Here is a 14,482-nt window from a genome sequence, read left to right on the forward strand (position 1 = left end):
CCAGTGTACCTTCTATGCCTTCACTTTTTTTTTTTTTTAATTCCCAAAGAGCAGTTTGTCTGACAAGAGGGGCAGGAGAGAATATCTAGGCCCTCGTGCTGCCTGAACTCATGTCTATTCCCTTTTGGTTGCAGGCTCCAGAAGAAAAGCATTCTGGACAATAATAACTAATACATGTTTAAGATATTTAAGAAAAAATACATATATATCTATACATGTAAATAAATGCATAGCACACATATACACTATGATGTATCACCTGCAGCTTCAACATTCAGAATTATCACTTAACATCACAGAGTGTATATATTTAATATCATAGAGAAAACAGTTCATGTCCCTACTGATGCCTATTATCTAATATATTTATATCTCTCATGGGAATAAAGGCAACCCAGAAATAACGTTGCCCTCAGCAAGATCAAGTAGGCTTCTGGTCAGCTAAAGATGGAGATTGTTTCCCTCATCCCACCTGCCTGCCTAGCGCAAACAGAAGTCTTCCCTGGAGGGAGATGGCATCACTCAGGACCTCACAGTGATGCTACTGGTTGTCATATGCAACGCTTATTAGATATCGAACACCAGCAGCTGTTTGAGAGGATCCAACCAAACTGAAGAAAAGGAAACCAATGAGACAGACCTTCCGGTGAGCCCCATAAATTGCAATTCTCCCACATAGACTTGAAACGTATCTGTAATCAAGAAGTTCAAGGACAGGACAGGACTTTGGGCAGGGAACTGGAATCTACTAAGAGATGTAGCGTGGAAATTCTAACACGAACAATTTCCCAGGAGAGGCAACATTTTAATCCTGTCTTTACTAAAGGTGGGAGTGGGAGTCTGGGCTGGGATCCTGAGGCTGATGAAACAGTGCCGCTCCTTTGTTTAGGATTGTCATTGGGGGTTTGCAGCTGGACTGTGGTTCAGGAAGGAAGCAGGGGTGAGCATGGGAACGGGAAGCAGGCTCAGGCTGTGTAAGGGTATACAGGTTGTGTGCATTACACTGCATCTGGAATTGCTGAGTGAGATTCCAGGGAAGCCTTGGTTAGTCAGTTGTTAGTAAGGTACCAGGAGTGGAGGGAAGGAATCCTGGAGATTCCATTTAAATCTTAAACGGAACATTTATTTTAAACATTAAAATTTAAATGTTCCATTTAAAAAAAAAAATGTTTTCTTCATAAATTTTCCCGTAGTTAATTAGGGCACTAAGAGTAATTTCCTGATTTACTTTAAGAAGTATTACTTTTCATAAATGTATAGTATTGTATTTATCTCCCGCATTACTCTCTGGCTGCCTCTACTACCCCCTGCTGGTCCCACCCTCCCTGCAAATAGCAGCTTTTCTGCTTTTATGTCATATATTGGAAGGGCAAACACATGCACTTCTTTTGTCTCGTTACTTTCTCTTGTCCCCCCCTGCCCCCTCCACAGACTGCTTCTTTCCCCTAAAAACCAAACATTAAATTCTGGAGTCTGCATTTGGGAGAAAACACAGTCTTTGACTGTCTGAGTCCTGCTTCACTTCATACGGTGATCTCCATGTCCATCCAGTTTCTGGGAAGTAACATCATCTCCTCCTTGTTTACAGCCAAATAAAACCCTCCTGTATCTGTATGTAGTTGGTGCACATCAGGCGGGCTCTATCTCTTGGCAACGTGGATAGTGTCGTGATTGTCTCTCTCCTGTTGTGGATAGAAAGTCTCTGTGGTGCACTGACTTCGAACCCTTCAGGTCCACTCCTGGGAGCACCGTAGCTGGGTCACATGGTTGTTCTGTTTTTAGATTTTTGAGGAGTCTCCATTCTGTGTTTCACAATGTCTGCACTGGTTTACACTTCCATAATCCTCTACCCCTGGATCCTTACTATCATTTACCTTGCTTTCTCTTAATGATAATCGTTCTGACTGGGTAAGGTGGAAGATTCCGTGTAGTTTTAATTATGTTGACTTTTTGTTTTTAAACTTTGAGGCAAGATCTTACTATGCAGACCAGGCTGATGTAGAACTCACAGAAATCCTCCTGCCTCTGTTCCCCACCACACCTTTTTTTACCCTATGCATTTATTAGCCATTTATATATTTTCTTTTGAGAACTATCCACTCAGTTCACTTGTCCACTTGCTGGTTGAGTTACTTCCCTTTCGGATGTATTGTCTGGAATTATACATTCCAGATAGCCACCTACTCTCTGATTTCCAGTTACCTAAGATTCTCTCCCATTCCGTGAATTTGCCCTTCGCCGTACGGAAGCTTTTTGGTCTCATGAAATTCCATTTGTCTATTCATATTATTACTTCCTTTTCAGAATGCCCTTGCCTTTGCCTGTGGGCTCGAAGGATTTCCCTTATGTTTTCCTTTAGCTCTTTCAAGGTTTCAGGTCTTTGATCCACTTTTTAATTGATGTTTTTACAGAGTGGGAGATGTGGCTGAGGTTTTCCTCTTCTGCGTTGTCGGTCTCTAATTTTCCCAGCACCGTTTGTTGAAAAGGCTTTTCTCCATTGTATGTTCTTGGCACCTTTGTCAACATCAGATGATGGTCACAGTGTGGGCTAGCTTCTGGACCCTTTCTTGGACGCCGTTGGTGTGCCTGTCTGTGGCCCAGGGCTGTTTGCTTTGTGACTTGGTCTTCTGTAGTGTGATTGGAGGGCAGAAACAGTGATGCCTTCAGTACTGCTCTTTCTGCTAATGACCGCTATTGACTCTTTGGCGTCTTTGGTGTTCCCATATGAATTTTCGGGATTCTTTTTCTATTTCTGTGAAGACTGTCATTGGCATTTTGATGGGGATTGCATTGAATCTATAGATTGCTTTCAGTAATATCGCCATTTCATAATGCTAGTTTTTCCATCTTAGCATTGGAGGCCTTCCCGTCTTCTAGAAGCTTCTTCCAGGTCTGCAGTGATTGCAAGTTGTCACTACAGAGTGCCTTCTGCCTCTTGCTAAAAATGTGAAGTGACGTTTTTCTTGATTTCTTTGTCAGGAAGCTCTTGATTTGTGTTATTTTGCACTCTGCTGCTTTGCTGGGAATATTTGTCAGATCTGTGAGTTTTCTGGTAAAGTCTTTAAAAATCTTTTAAGTATAGGATTATACTATGTGAGAATAGGAATAGTTTGACGTCTTTTTCCTATTTTTATCACTTTTATCTTTTTCTCTTGCCTTATTGCTCTAGCTAAAACTTCCAACAGTATATTGAATAAGAAAGGGGAGCATGGGCAACCCCCTCTCAGCCCTGACTTTTGGAGAAATGCTTTCAGATTTTCCTCTGTTTAGTATAATGTTGGGTACAGGTTTGTCAGGTTGTGCCTTTGTTCTGTTGAGATGTATCCCTGTACTCCAAGTTTCTTCAGGGCTTTTACTGTGAAGGGTGGTGAGATGATTGTATGATTCCTGTCCTTGAGTCTAGTGCTTGCATCCAGTATGATAGTCATGAGTTTTTCTTATCTTGAACTATCCTTACATTGCAGGATGAAGCCCACTTGATTGTGGCGAAGGGTCTTTGTCATGTGTTCTTTGTATTTTATGGGGAATTTTTATACCTATATTAATCAGGGATATTCATCCACGGTGTGTCTTGTGTTGTTATCTGGTTGTAATGTCAGGTTCATTTTACTGTTGGTTGATTGTCTATCATTTTGTATTTTATCTTCTATTGGATATGATTTGCAGCACTGTTTGTTTGCTGGGTTGCTGTTGTGTGTTGCCCTGGGTTGCTGTTTTGCCTGTTTTTTCCTATAATCCTCTACCCCTGGATCCTTACCATCATTTAGGTCAGTTGGTGAGGACCTGAGTTTGAGCCCTAGAATCTACCTTAGAAAGAAAGGGAGGGGGAAAGAGAGAGAGAGAGGGAGAGAGAGAGAAGAAAGGAAGAAAGAATAAAAGAAAGAAAGAAAGAAAGAAAGAAAGAAAGAAAGAAAGAAAGAAAGAATAAAAGAAATAAAAGAGAAAAGCTGGGGGTGGTGACATCACATCCCTTGTAATCCTAGCACTGGGGAGGCAGAGGTGGGTGGATCCCTCAGCTTGCTGGCCTGCAACCCTAGCCAAGAGCAGATCAATGAGAGAGATACCATCTCAAAACAAAACAAACAAAAATGGATGGTGCCTAAGGAACGACACCTGAAGCTGTGTTCTGACCTCTGTAGGAATGCTCACACGTGTATCACACACACACACACACACACACACACACACACACACACACACACACACAGGCTTATGTTAAATCACAGAATACAGAATTGCAAACAGTAGAATGTTAATATTTTAACAACACAAAACTCCGACCAGACATTTCAGTGTTGTGAAAAGATAGAAGAGGAATACATCAGCACATCGACAAGTGGTGCTCTTGGCTGGGCTTGTGTAGTCTGAAATCTTCTCTTATGAGACCACAGTTAAATTCCCATGAAGTCCCTGCTCCTGGTTCACAGCTGTTACTTGTGACTCCAGGCAGACAGGCTTCTTCAGAGGTCCAGTGCCTTGGGCCTCCACTGCTTCAAGAGAAAAGGTTCGTAAGGAAAGGCTGGCTGTTCTGACTTTGAAGTCATGAGTAAGACCCTTAAAATGGGAGGAAGCCTCATCTCTGGGTTTGTGGGTAAAAGATGATGGCCTATTCAGCCCCTGCTGGAAGTTGCTTGGTGATGGCTAGGTTCGGAATGCTTGGTATTGTTCATTTCCTGTCTTCCTCGGGGATCGGGGATTAAAAGGCTGTTATTAGAACTGATTTATCTCACCTCTTTTATACAGAGCATTTTATCCTCTCTTTCACAAAAAGTAAAGATGCTTTTGTGTTTTCCTTGGGGAAGCTGAAGATGGGAATGTTGTGATCTTTAGTGGGAAGGGCTGCACACAGCTGCAAGAGAGCTTGCTTATTTTGTGACATTTTCTCTTGTGCTTTGATTTTATACCTCATCTTCTTGCTAGTTTGTCCCAGGAAGGCTGAAAGAACAAGCCAATACTGAATCTGAGTATACTTTTTAAAGAAGCATCATGTTCTAAGTGTTTGTTCTGAATTAAATCCTATGAGCATCATGATAACCCATCATATACAGTGATTTTCCCCTACTATGTATGTGGTGAAGTAAAGCACAGGGAGTTGATAACTTGTTAAAGATCACACAGCCTGTAGGAGGCTGACACACGATTCCAGTGTTCAGTCTGTCTCCAGAGTCTGTGCCCTTAAGAACTAAGCTGTCCATCATGTATTAATCACCTCCATTGAGGGAGGCTTCCTGTCTGCTGTTGGAAAGTTATGAAGCTGAACAACAGGTGGTCTCTACCCTCAGTGCATGCAAGTCTATTGGAAGGACTATGTATAGAGAGCATGAACCCAAGGCAGGGTACGACGGAGCTACCCAGTGCCTGGGAAGCACACTTCATTCACACACTAGGAGGCATGGGAAGCAGACCTTGAAAACTGAGGGTTTTTTTTTTTTTCAGTAGATGAAGATGAGGAAAAGCTGTAATCTGAGGAAACAACATCCAGAACTGGAGAAATGTCAGGTACAGAGTCCTGGCATGAGTTGTCCTCAGGAAGAAGACGGAGTTAAAGATGGAACATGAGTAGGAAGCTATGATGCTCTTTGTAGGAAGCAAAACTTCAGTGTCTGTGCTGAGACAAGAGCAAACGTCAGTTTGTTCTTGACAGAGTCTCACTGTGTAGCCCAGGCTGGCCTCAAACTTATAATCCTCTTGCCTCAGACAGTCAAGTCCTCGGATTACAGGCCGTGGCTCCATATCAGGCTCAAAGCCAACATTCTTTAGATCTGAGACTGGCCCTGTGAAAGCTGTGTTCCAAGAGGTCTTTTTAATAGAACTTTTATCCTGTGAAGCTATCAAATCATTTTGGCATCTTCTCCAAGTAGCCCAGGGCCTCTGTTTTCTAAATCCCTTCCAAATGAGGCCTGTTGGTTCCTCTCTCTGAATCTTTCATCATCTTACGTCCCTGTCCTTTCTAACACTGCCTTCTTTAATGGAACTGCCCTGCTCTCCATCATGTGTCTAGTCTAGTCCCCAAGGTTCCCTCCCATCGTAGGAAGAACGGATGTAGCTCCCACACAGATCCCATCCAGAGACCTCAGGGCGTGTTCCTCCACGGAAGGACCACCTGCCCTCACCCCCAGCCTCACTCCTGTGCTGAACCACAGTGCATGCCGAGTTTGTAGCCATGTTACTTCTGGGGTCCCACACGCTGCAGTTTTGACAGTAGCAAAGGAGGAGGCAGAACTCCATTCTGATTCCAGCCCATCTTTTCTTGCTTGTGTGAAATCCTCACAAGTTCCTGTATGTCTTTTACAACACTCTCAACCTGTTCATTTAGATGCAGGTAGCACTTTTTACTGAACCTGAGGGTTCCTTCTGGGAACCCTTACTATGTGGAAGAAGAGATGTGATGTAGAGAAGAAGGGATTATTATTATTATTATTATTATTAAACTTTGGCTTGCTCTATCTATCTATCTATCTATCTATCTATCTATCTATCTATCTGTTATCTATCTATCTATCTGTCATCTATCTATCTATCTATCTATCTATCTGTCATCTATCTATCTATCTATCTATTATTTGTCATCTGTTATGATGTCTAGTTCCTGGTGAGCCACTTTTGAGACTTTGCCCTTTTAGAAGGGTTGACTCTGTGATCATGAATTTGAACTTCGTCACTTCCCCACAGCAGCCTCCCTGTCAAGGTTTCCCTGGACCATGTGGCAATGAATAGAACTTGCTTATGGCTCTTGCAGATTATCCCTGGGCTCTGGGTTCAGGGCTTTGCAGCACAAGCCCACCACCCTTCTCTACCGCAGTCCCCGTGGCTTCTGTACCTTCCCAGGCCCCCACTGCTGCACGCACCTGTAGAGGGGCTACTCGGAGTTTGGTCAAGGCTGAACTGTCAAAGGCTCGCTCTCTCTGGTTTGTGTTTCAGGCTCTTTGGAGTGTGGGCAACAGTGCAGAAACATGCCCCCTAGGGAGATCAAAGCTTTGATGGCAGACAGATGCAGTCATCGCTTTGCTTAATTAAAATCAGGCTGATGTGCTTGCCAGTGTGATTAGAGGCAAGGGGTAGTTATCCACATACACAAAAGTAATGGTGAGTAATTCTTGGCATTGTACCTTTTAGTCCACAGGCTGCTAATATGCAGAGAGTACTTGCCTGCCTCATCCACTCATGATGTACTCATGTAGACACCCCCTGCAAACACTTAGGAATCTATGGGTATGATCATCTAGATACATTGTTATACCTTTCCTGTTTGCTGAGTGAGTCATAGAAATACAGAATCTGAGAGCAGGAAGGGACTTAGGGGTCCTCTTGCCCATCCCTTTGAGAAACTAAGGCCACCGATGCCCTGTGAGAGTCGGTGAGGAGCAGAGCCAGTTTTCACGTCCCAGCATAGAGTCATGTTTCGAATGTTAAATACAGGTTGATTATTTAGAGTCTCATCTATCCACTCCATAGGTGTTTATTAATCAGTCACTGTCAAAGTCTTTGCTTTTGTTGCTGATTTCCTCTTTATTGAATTCCTTTGTGCTTTGAAACTCAGCATTAGACTAATCCATCCCATACTCCCTGTGTGTAGCCCCCATGTTTCTACCGCCAACCAATAGTTCTGAGTACCTGCTATGTTCCAGACACTGTGTGGACATTTTCCTTGGTTGCCAGTTTAGAAGCCTGTACTATTGACCCCTTACAAGGGCTTGTGTCAACAGTAGGTGTCTTATGGAAACCTCATCATTTAATCCTAAGGGAGGCGTTAGCTGGATTGTCCCTCACAACCTGCCACTCATGTTTTTAAGGTCAAAGGACACAGCTTGAGAATGTGCCCAAGGATACCCAAGGAGTTCCTAGTGGATAGCTTTCCATTCCTGTGTGCCCAGTACAAGGGCAAATACCCGTCTGTTCCCTCGTTAATCTCTGGTGGGGGGTCAGAGCTGGTTACCCTTTGATCCTCTCTCATCTTTTCAGTCTCTGTCTCCTAATCTTGCTTCCCATTATAGATTGTCCCCTTTCTTATTAAAAATGTATGTATTTGTTTATTTATGGGTGTGTGGTGGGGCATACATGCCATGGAGCACATGGAGGTCAGAGGACACCTTCCATGTTTATATGGGTCCCAGGGATGGAACTCAGGTTTATCTGGCTGCTGAGCCCTTTTCCCAGCTTCCCACCTTTAAAAAAAAAAAAAAAGGTAGGGTCTTTCTCTTTCAAAGGCTGGGATTATAGGCTACCATATTTGCTTCTTTGCTATGTAGAAAAAACAAATAAATAAACAAACAAACAAACAAAAGCTCCCCAGCCCTTGGGGGAGGATGTTGTTCCTCTGTTCTGCATGCTGTTTCTATTTGTTCAGAAGTGCAATCTACATAAAATGGAACCCATAACTGAGACCGGTCTACTTCCGAAGAAAAGGCTTATGTCTGCCGCACCCAGGGGGTGTGTCTCACTGCCTTGTGCTTGCCCTTCCTGGTCAGAAGAACCTCATCTCGGTAAATCACCACTTTCCCAAGAGTCAAGATGATTTCATCTTGGTGGTAGCTTGTCCGTCAGACCTGGGCCTTTCTAGCCTCCACAGCAGTTCATCTTGGAGTCTGGTGAGGGTGGAGGTTTAAACCTGGTTGCTCCCCACTCACTGCTGAGGCCAGCTCACCTTTGCCTTAGAGGACTCGCCAATCTTTCCTTGTGGCAGGAACTCCTGAGTCAAGAGTTTTCAAGAGCTTCGGGCTGAAAGCCAACATCCCTTAGGCTAGATTGATGTTGGGATTTTAATTGGGTAAATTCTCATTAGAGTTTAAGGCTGAAGATCGTGCTGGGGGCATGTGATGTCCTGTAACATTGTCTTCCGATAGCAGCACTCCTGTTACACTGTTTGGCTGTAAAAATGGAGTTTGGAAAGGCCGTGCAGCTGCTGGGGTTAGAGGTTAGAAGATTTAGGTTTGGTCTCCAGTCCTGTGCTAGTCAGTCACTCAGTTACTCACTCGCAGGCCTTCGGTCAGCTGCTTTCTGTCACTCTTTCCCCACTGTGCATTAAGAACTGCTGGGTCCTGTTTTTAGCTCGGGGACTGGCTTGTTGAGGGTGCTGGTCGTATTAGTATTAGTCAGTTTCGCCATTACTGGAATGAAATACCTGAGAGAGGCTAGCTTTATAAAGCGAGATTGGTTTAGCTCCTCGTTCTGGAGGCTCAAAGGTACCTGCACTGGTTCAGTTCTGATGGAGTCCCTCTCAGTATACCACGTCATGGCAGACAGCAGCAGACAAGAGCCTGTACAGGAAGTAGCAAGCAGCCACACTGCCAATCAGGAAGCCAGAGCAACTAGGTGGAGACTTGTCCAGGCTTTTTGATAACCCTTTGCAAGAACTACCAAAGAGGTCACCCTATAGCCCTTACAGGGGCTCCAGTGATGCAGTGACCTTCCATTAGGCTTCACCTTTTAAAAGTGCCCACACATCCTACTAATGCCACCCTGGGGACTGAGCCTCTAACATACGTGCCTTGGAGGTTCAGACTGAACTGATACCACAGCACTAGATTTTTAACCTGCCTGTGATGTGGGATCAACTCTATTACCAGTGCCTGAAGTTAACACGGAAGATCGTCAATTGATTGATAAGACTGAAAATGAGGTCTAAAGGATTAAGGCATACATGAGTCTTTTATTCCTAAAAGGAATCTTGAGTGGACAGACCTTCCATGCCAATACTTTATCACCACAAGGGAGACTTTGCAAAGAAATTGTTGCCTGAATATTTTGAAAACGTTAAGTGTACTCTACAAAAAAAGACTCTTTTGTTGCTGTTATTTTTGGTCTTTATTAGAAATAGGAGGCCTTTTTAGAGGACACAAGAGAGATGTGAGTCCTTTGCAGTCTCTTAGTCTTTCTGTGGGTGATGGAATGAGAGGCTCATGGTGCACAGGTATAGTGTGAGGCCATAGGTAGGCTTTGGGGAGGGTGGCTTGGGGGTAGAACCATGGGTATAGTGGGCCAGCCCTGAAAGAAAAACGAATCTCCCTGTGCAAGCTGCTGTTTTCAATGAAGACGTTTTTTTCTTGACTATTGTTTTTAACAAATGTGTCACCTACAGCATACTGCAGTACACAGTCTAATAGATCTGCTTAGCTGTGTTCTGTTTAGAGCAGTGGTCCTCAACCTTCCTAATGCTGCGACCCTTTAATACTCATGTTGTGGTGACCCCCAACCATGCAATTATTTCCATTGCTACTTCATAACTGTAATTTTGCCACTGTTATGAATGAATCGTAATGTTAATATCTGTGTTTTCTGATGAAAGGGTCATTTGACACCCCCCTCAAGGATCAAAACCCACAGGTTGAGAACTGCTGGTTTAGGGTGTAGGCTTGAGTGAATACAGAGAGAAGAGGAAGGAAGACAGCTGTGGGAGCTAGGGAAGGTTGTGGCCTCCTTTTGTGCAGGTGTGTGATAAGAAGAGGAATGTAGGATAGATTTTACTCCTGACTGACTTACCCTTTTCTCGAGTGCCTTTGGGCAGATCATAAGCTGTGCTACCTGATTCATCAGCCCTGGTGGGAATGGAGTCCACAGTGGGGAGGTGAGGATGGAGGTAGGTAAGAGGTCTGGAGGACTTAGGGAGGCAGCAAGGACATTCTTCTAAAGTGACCTCCACCTAACTTGGTTGTCTCCATTCCTTGTATGAACCTACATAACAATGCATGCTGCTGTATGCTGGGGCTACTGTTCATTATGTTCCTCCAGAAGCTTCCTGCTTCCCTTTTGGGCTTAGGGTATACCAAGGGCCAATGGTGAGTTCCTCACCCTGTTTGTCTCAGTCAAATTGTATTTACATACATGTAATTGAACAATTACTTTGTATGAGTGGCACATGAGTGAGCATGGTAGCTAACCTTCACTGATCACTCTCTATATACTAGGCACTCTTCTAGAAGCTTCATGTGGACTCTCCTCTATTTGCTGCCTTTACGAAACCAAGTTGAAAGTTTGGAACCCAGTTGGTAAAAGTGAATCGCTGCAAAAGAAGTTGCCAATTAGTTCATGAATTAGGAATGAAGAAAATAGCCATAAAAGCTGGAGGGAAACTGAAAACCATGAGTGGCTCTGTACTCGGATTACTTATTAGCAAATGCCTTTTAGCTCTTAATTCACTGGGAAGGATGTAAGACTCAGAGGCGGAGCCAGCATGCTGTTTGTGCAGGAGTATTGCGGGAAGTTAGTCTGTGGACCTCCACCTGCAGGGAAGACGTCCAACCTAAATCATCATTGCGGTGAATAAATGTACGTTTTCCTGCTTTCTAGTAGTGTTTGAGGTGTGCTCATATTTTCAATGACTCCTTGCTTTAACATCTGCTTTGGTTAATGTGCCAGTTTTTATCGGTCATGATTGTGTTGATAAAAAAGTATTTTACTATAAGAAAATAGCTGAAGCCAAGTCAGGCGTGAGTGGCCCCCTGGTGTGGGCCGGGGCCTCTAGGATGATCTGTGGAGGAGGCTCATCTGAGGAATGTATCTAGGAAGTAACCATCTGATTGACAGATCACATTATCTTAGTACAATTCTCCTTTTTTTTCCCCCAGTGCTGGGTTGGATTAGATTTCAACATGTCAAATATTCTTAGAATTCAGTGGACTGTACCAGCCAGTGCTTTGAAGCCCCATTTCGTGAGCATAATGAAAAAATTTACATGTAATAATGCCACCCTTTGGTTGCTGTTAAATAAAAGAATTTGTTTTTCCAGTGGTTTGATCCCCTGAAGATGGTAAGAGTGAACGTGTGTGTGTGCACATGCACCAACACAGGTTATATTCAAGGAAGCAAGTCTTCATTAAGTCTGCAGTGTGCCAAGGGCTGTGTTGGGTCATAAAGACCCAAGAACATTCATAATGTGTTCATTGACCCCAGGTGACCTGGGAATGTACCTGGTGGCGTCATACTCCCCTAGTTGAGAAAAATGGAGTAGCAGAGGCCATTGTGAAGGCTGAGAACAGCAGGAGAGGATCCTAGTAAAAAATGCAGATCCAGAGGAAGGGGCAACATCTGGAGTGTTTTGCTTTCACATTATGTTCATTTCTGTCTGCCATGTTTTATTCTCAAAGTAAGTCCAAGAATTAGGAAGCCCTCCATATTGCTAGCTAACACTTGAGGACATCTATGTAGAGCCAAGACACAGAAAGCCCAGAGCTCCTAGCCCATATTCTGGTGCCTCTCCAGACAGTGTTGCATCCTGCTACCATATCTACTTGCCTGCCTTGCCCCAGACACACTAATTGAGCCATGCCTTTAGCAGTACAGATGAATCTTCTGATGGCTTTATTGTCACTCCTTAATACGCTACATTTACTTCCCACTTCCCAAATGCAGGGCCACACTGACTCAGTGTGTGGTCAGGTCTCCTTCCTGGATCAGTGTGTGCTCAGTACAGATATGTTGAGACACGGTGCTTGCCTGGTTGAGAGGTCTGGAATTCCTATCTTTCAGTCCTATGAGCAGTACCTGGAAGCACTTAAGAGGTAGAGGCAGAAGTATCAGGACTTCAAAGTCACTCTTGGCTGCATAATGAGTTTGAGACCAGCCTGGACCACATGAGATCCTGTCTCAAAAAAATCAAGCAAAAAACAACAGTAAAATCTATTTGTTGCATGTCTAGTATGTATGGAAACTCAGCTAGACTTCAGAGTGATAGTAACAAACAGATTTCCTAACCTCAAGTAGGTGAGGACTTTTAAAACGTTGAAAACAGGCCAGTGTGAAAATTTTTAAATATGTGAGTTTTTTGACACCCATCTCATTGAAGGTGAAGTCTCTGACTACTCCCCTTCAATACAGGCTGACCTTTGTGCCTTGCTTACAGCCAACAGAATTCAAGGATGTGGTTTCTGAGGCTAACTGTCATGGCCAGGCTTCCACTGCTCTCTCTGAGGCATACTAGCTGCTAAGAAATTGATTGGCCGGATCCAGACATGCTGGGGAGGCCATGTGCCAGCATGCTGGCGGCAACTCCAGCTGGGCCTCTGTTGACAGCCAGAATCATCCGCTAGCTTGTGAGTGAGCCATCCTGGACAGCCAGCTGAGTCAAGCCTTCAAATGGTACAGCCTTACTGTGACTTACAGCCAGCAGCATACTGTGATTGTGTGATGACCCCAAGCACGAACTGCCCAGCCAAGCCTCTCCACATTTCCAGCCCACAAGTGTGAGCAAAATAAAATGGAGCTTAGATTCTAGAATGCCATGAGTTATATGGAAATTATAGTTGGAAAGCTGGGGCCTTAAAAGAAGAAGGAAAAAGAATGGCCATGGATAGAGCTCAGTGGTAGAGTACTTGCTTAGCCTAACATGCATGAGGCCTTAGGAGCTGTCCTCAGTAACAAATACACATGTACACATGTTCACACATACACACACACACACACACACACACACAATATATATATATATATATATATATATATATATATATATATATATATATATATATATCTCAGCTCCATGATTTGAAGGGAACAGCAACTTATGGGACTCAGTAGAGAAATGACTCAAATTTTGAGAGAATTGCTTGAGTCTTCCAGCTGAGCTCTGAGCATGCTTCCCCACTTTTTTTAAATTGGTCTTCAGGAGGGAGGAGGCAGGAAAAAGCAGAAAGGGAAAAGTGAAAGGAGAACTCTCTGAAGGAGAAAAATTGATTTTTTTTGTACTGTTCTAGGCTCCACACCCCGACCCTCCTGGGCACCCCTGCCTACCTACCCACGCATGCATTGGGCAAAACAGAAATCCGATTAAACAGGAAGTTTCTGTGTCTGTCATGGAGCCCACTGCACTCAGTCTGGAAGCTGGTAATGAATCTCGCTCTTGATTTAGACCTGGTATCTCAATGGGTTAAACCTTTTCAAAAGTCTGCAGTAGCTTTGCTTCAGGGGGGACCCATGCGGCGACTGTGGTGAGCAAGGGGCTAGGTAGGTAAGAAGGGTGAGTGGTCCATTGTCAGAGGAGAAAAGCCAGCTCCTCTGAGAAGCAAGTGGGAGTGTGAGGGACAGTGGGAATAGGGTCGCACGGAAAGAACACTTCTGCTCAAACACTACAGCATTCACTTCCAGAGCCTGTGTAGAAGAGCCTGTGTAGACATTGCCTTTGATTTCCTGGAAACATGTGAATGGGTGCCTTCCTTGTCCTCACAGGAGAGAACCGGGGAAGGGAGAAGGCGCTGATGAGTTGTAGACCCTCACCTTGCAGGAAAACGGTGTCCTCTCCTTTCAGACCAGTCTTCTCTGAGGAGCAAAATCCCTTCATCCTCACCAAAGGCTGGCCTTCTCCCTGGCTTGCTCCATCAACTCAGGCAGAAGTCACGAGGCTTTCCCTAGGAATAGCCATCCCAGGGCAGCTGGGAGGATCACTTCCAAGAGGCAGGGCATTCCTGGTGACTATTTTTTTCATGAGAATTTTTAATTTTCAGTTATTTTTGAAATGAAAGAACCTTACTCGTGGACTGTCCAAGATGTT

At 44.1% G+C, this 14,482-nt stretch overlaps 1 protein-coding gene and 1 long non-coding RNA gene across 2 annotated transcripts in view; both read left to right on the forward strand.

Moving 5' to 3' along the window:
- The window catches only part of LOC131925140 (carboxyl-terminal PDZ ligand of neuronal nitric oxide synthase protein), a 294,348-nt gene that overhangs the window by 147,763 nt on the left and 132,103 nt on the right, over positions 1 to 14,482 (forward strand). The gene's annotated exons all lie outside the window — the stretch shown is intronic.
- LOC131925142 (uncharacterized) lies at positions 147 to 11,285 on the forward strand. Its single transcript, XR_009383160.1, has 2 exons — positions 147 to 646; positions 10,905 to 11,285. It is a non-coding gene; the product is annotated as an uncharacterized LOC131925142 (long non-coding RNA).

The sequence above is a fragment of the Peromyscus eremicus genome, chromosome 15, assembly GCF_949786415.1.
Source record: "Peromyscus eremicus chromosome 15, PerEre_H2_v1, whole genome shotgun sequence".
Taxonomy (NCBI): Eukaryota; Metazoa; Chordata; class Mammalia; order Rodentia; family Cricetidae; genus Peromyscus; species Peromyscus eremicus.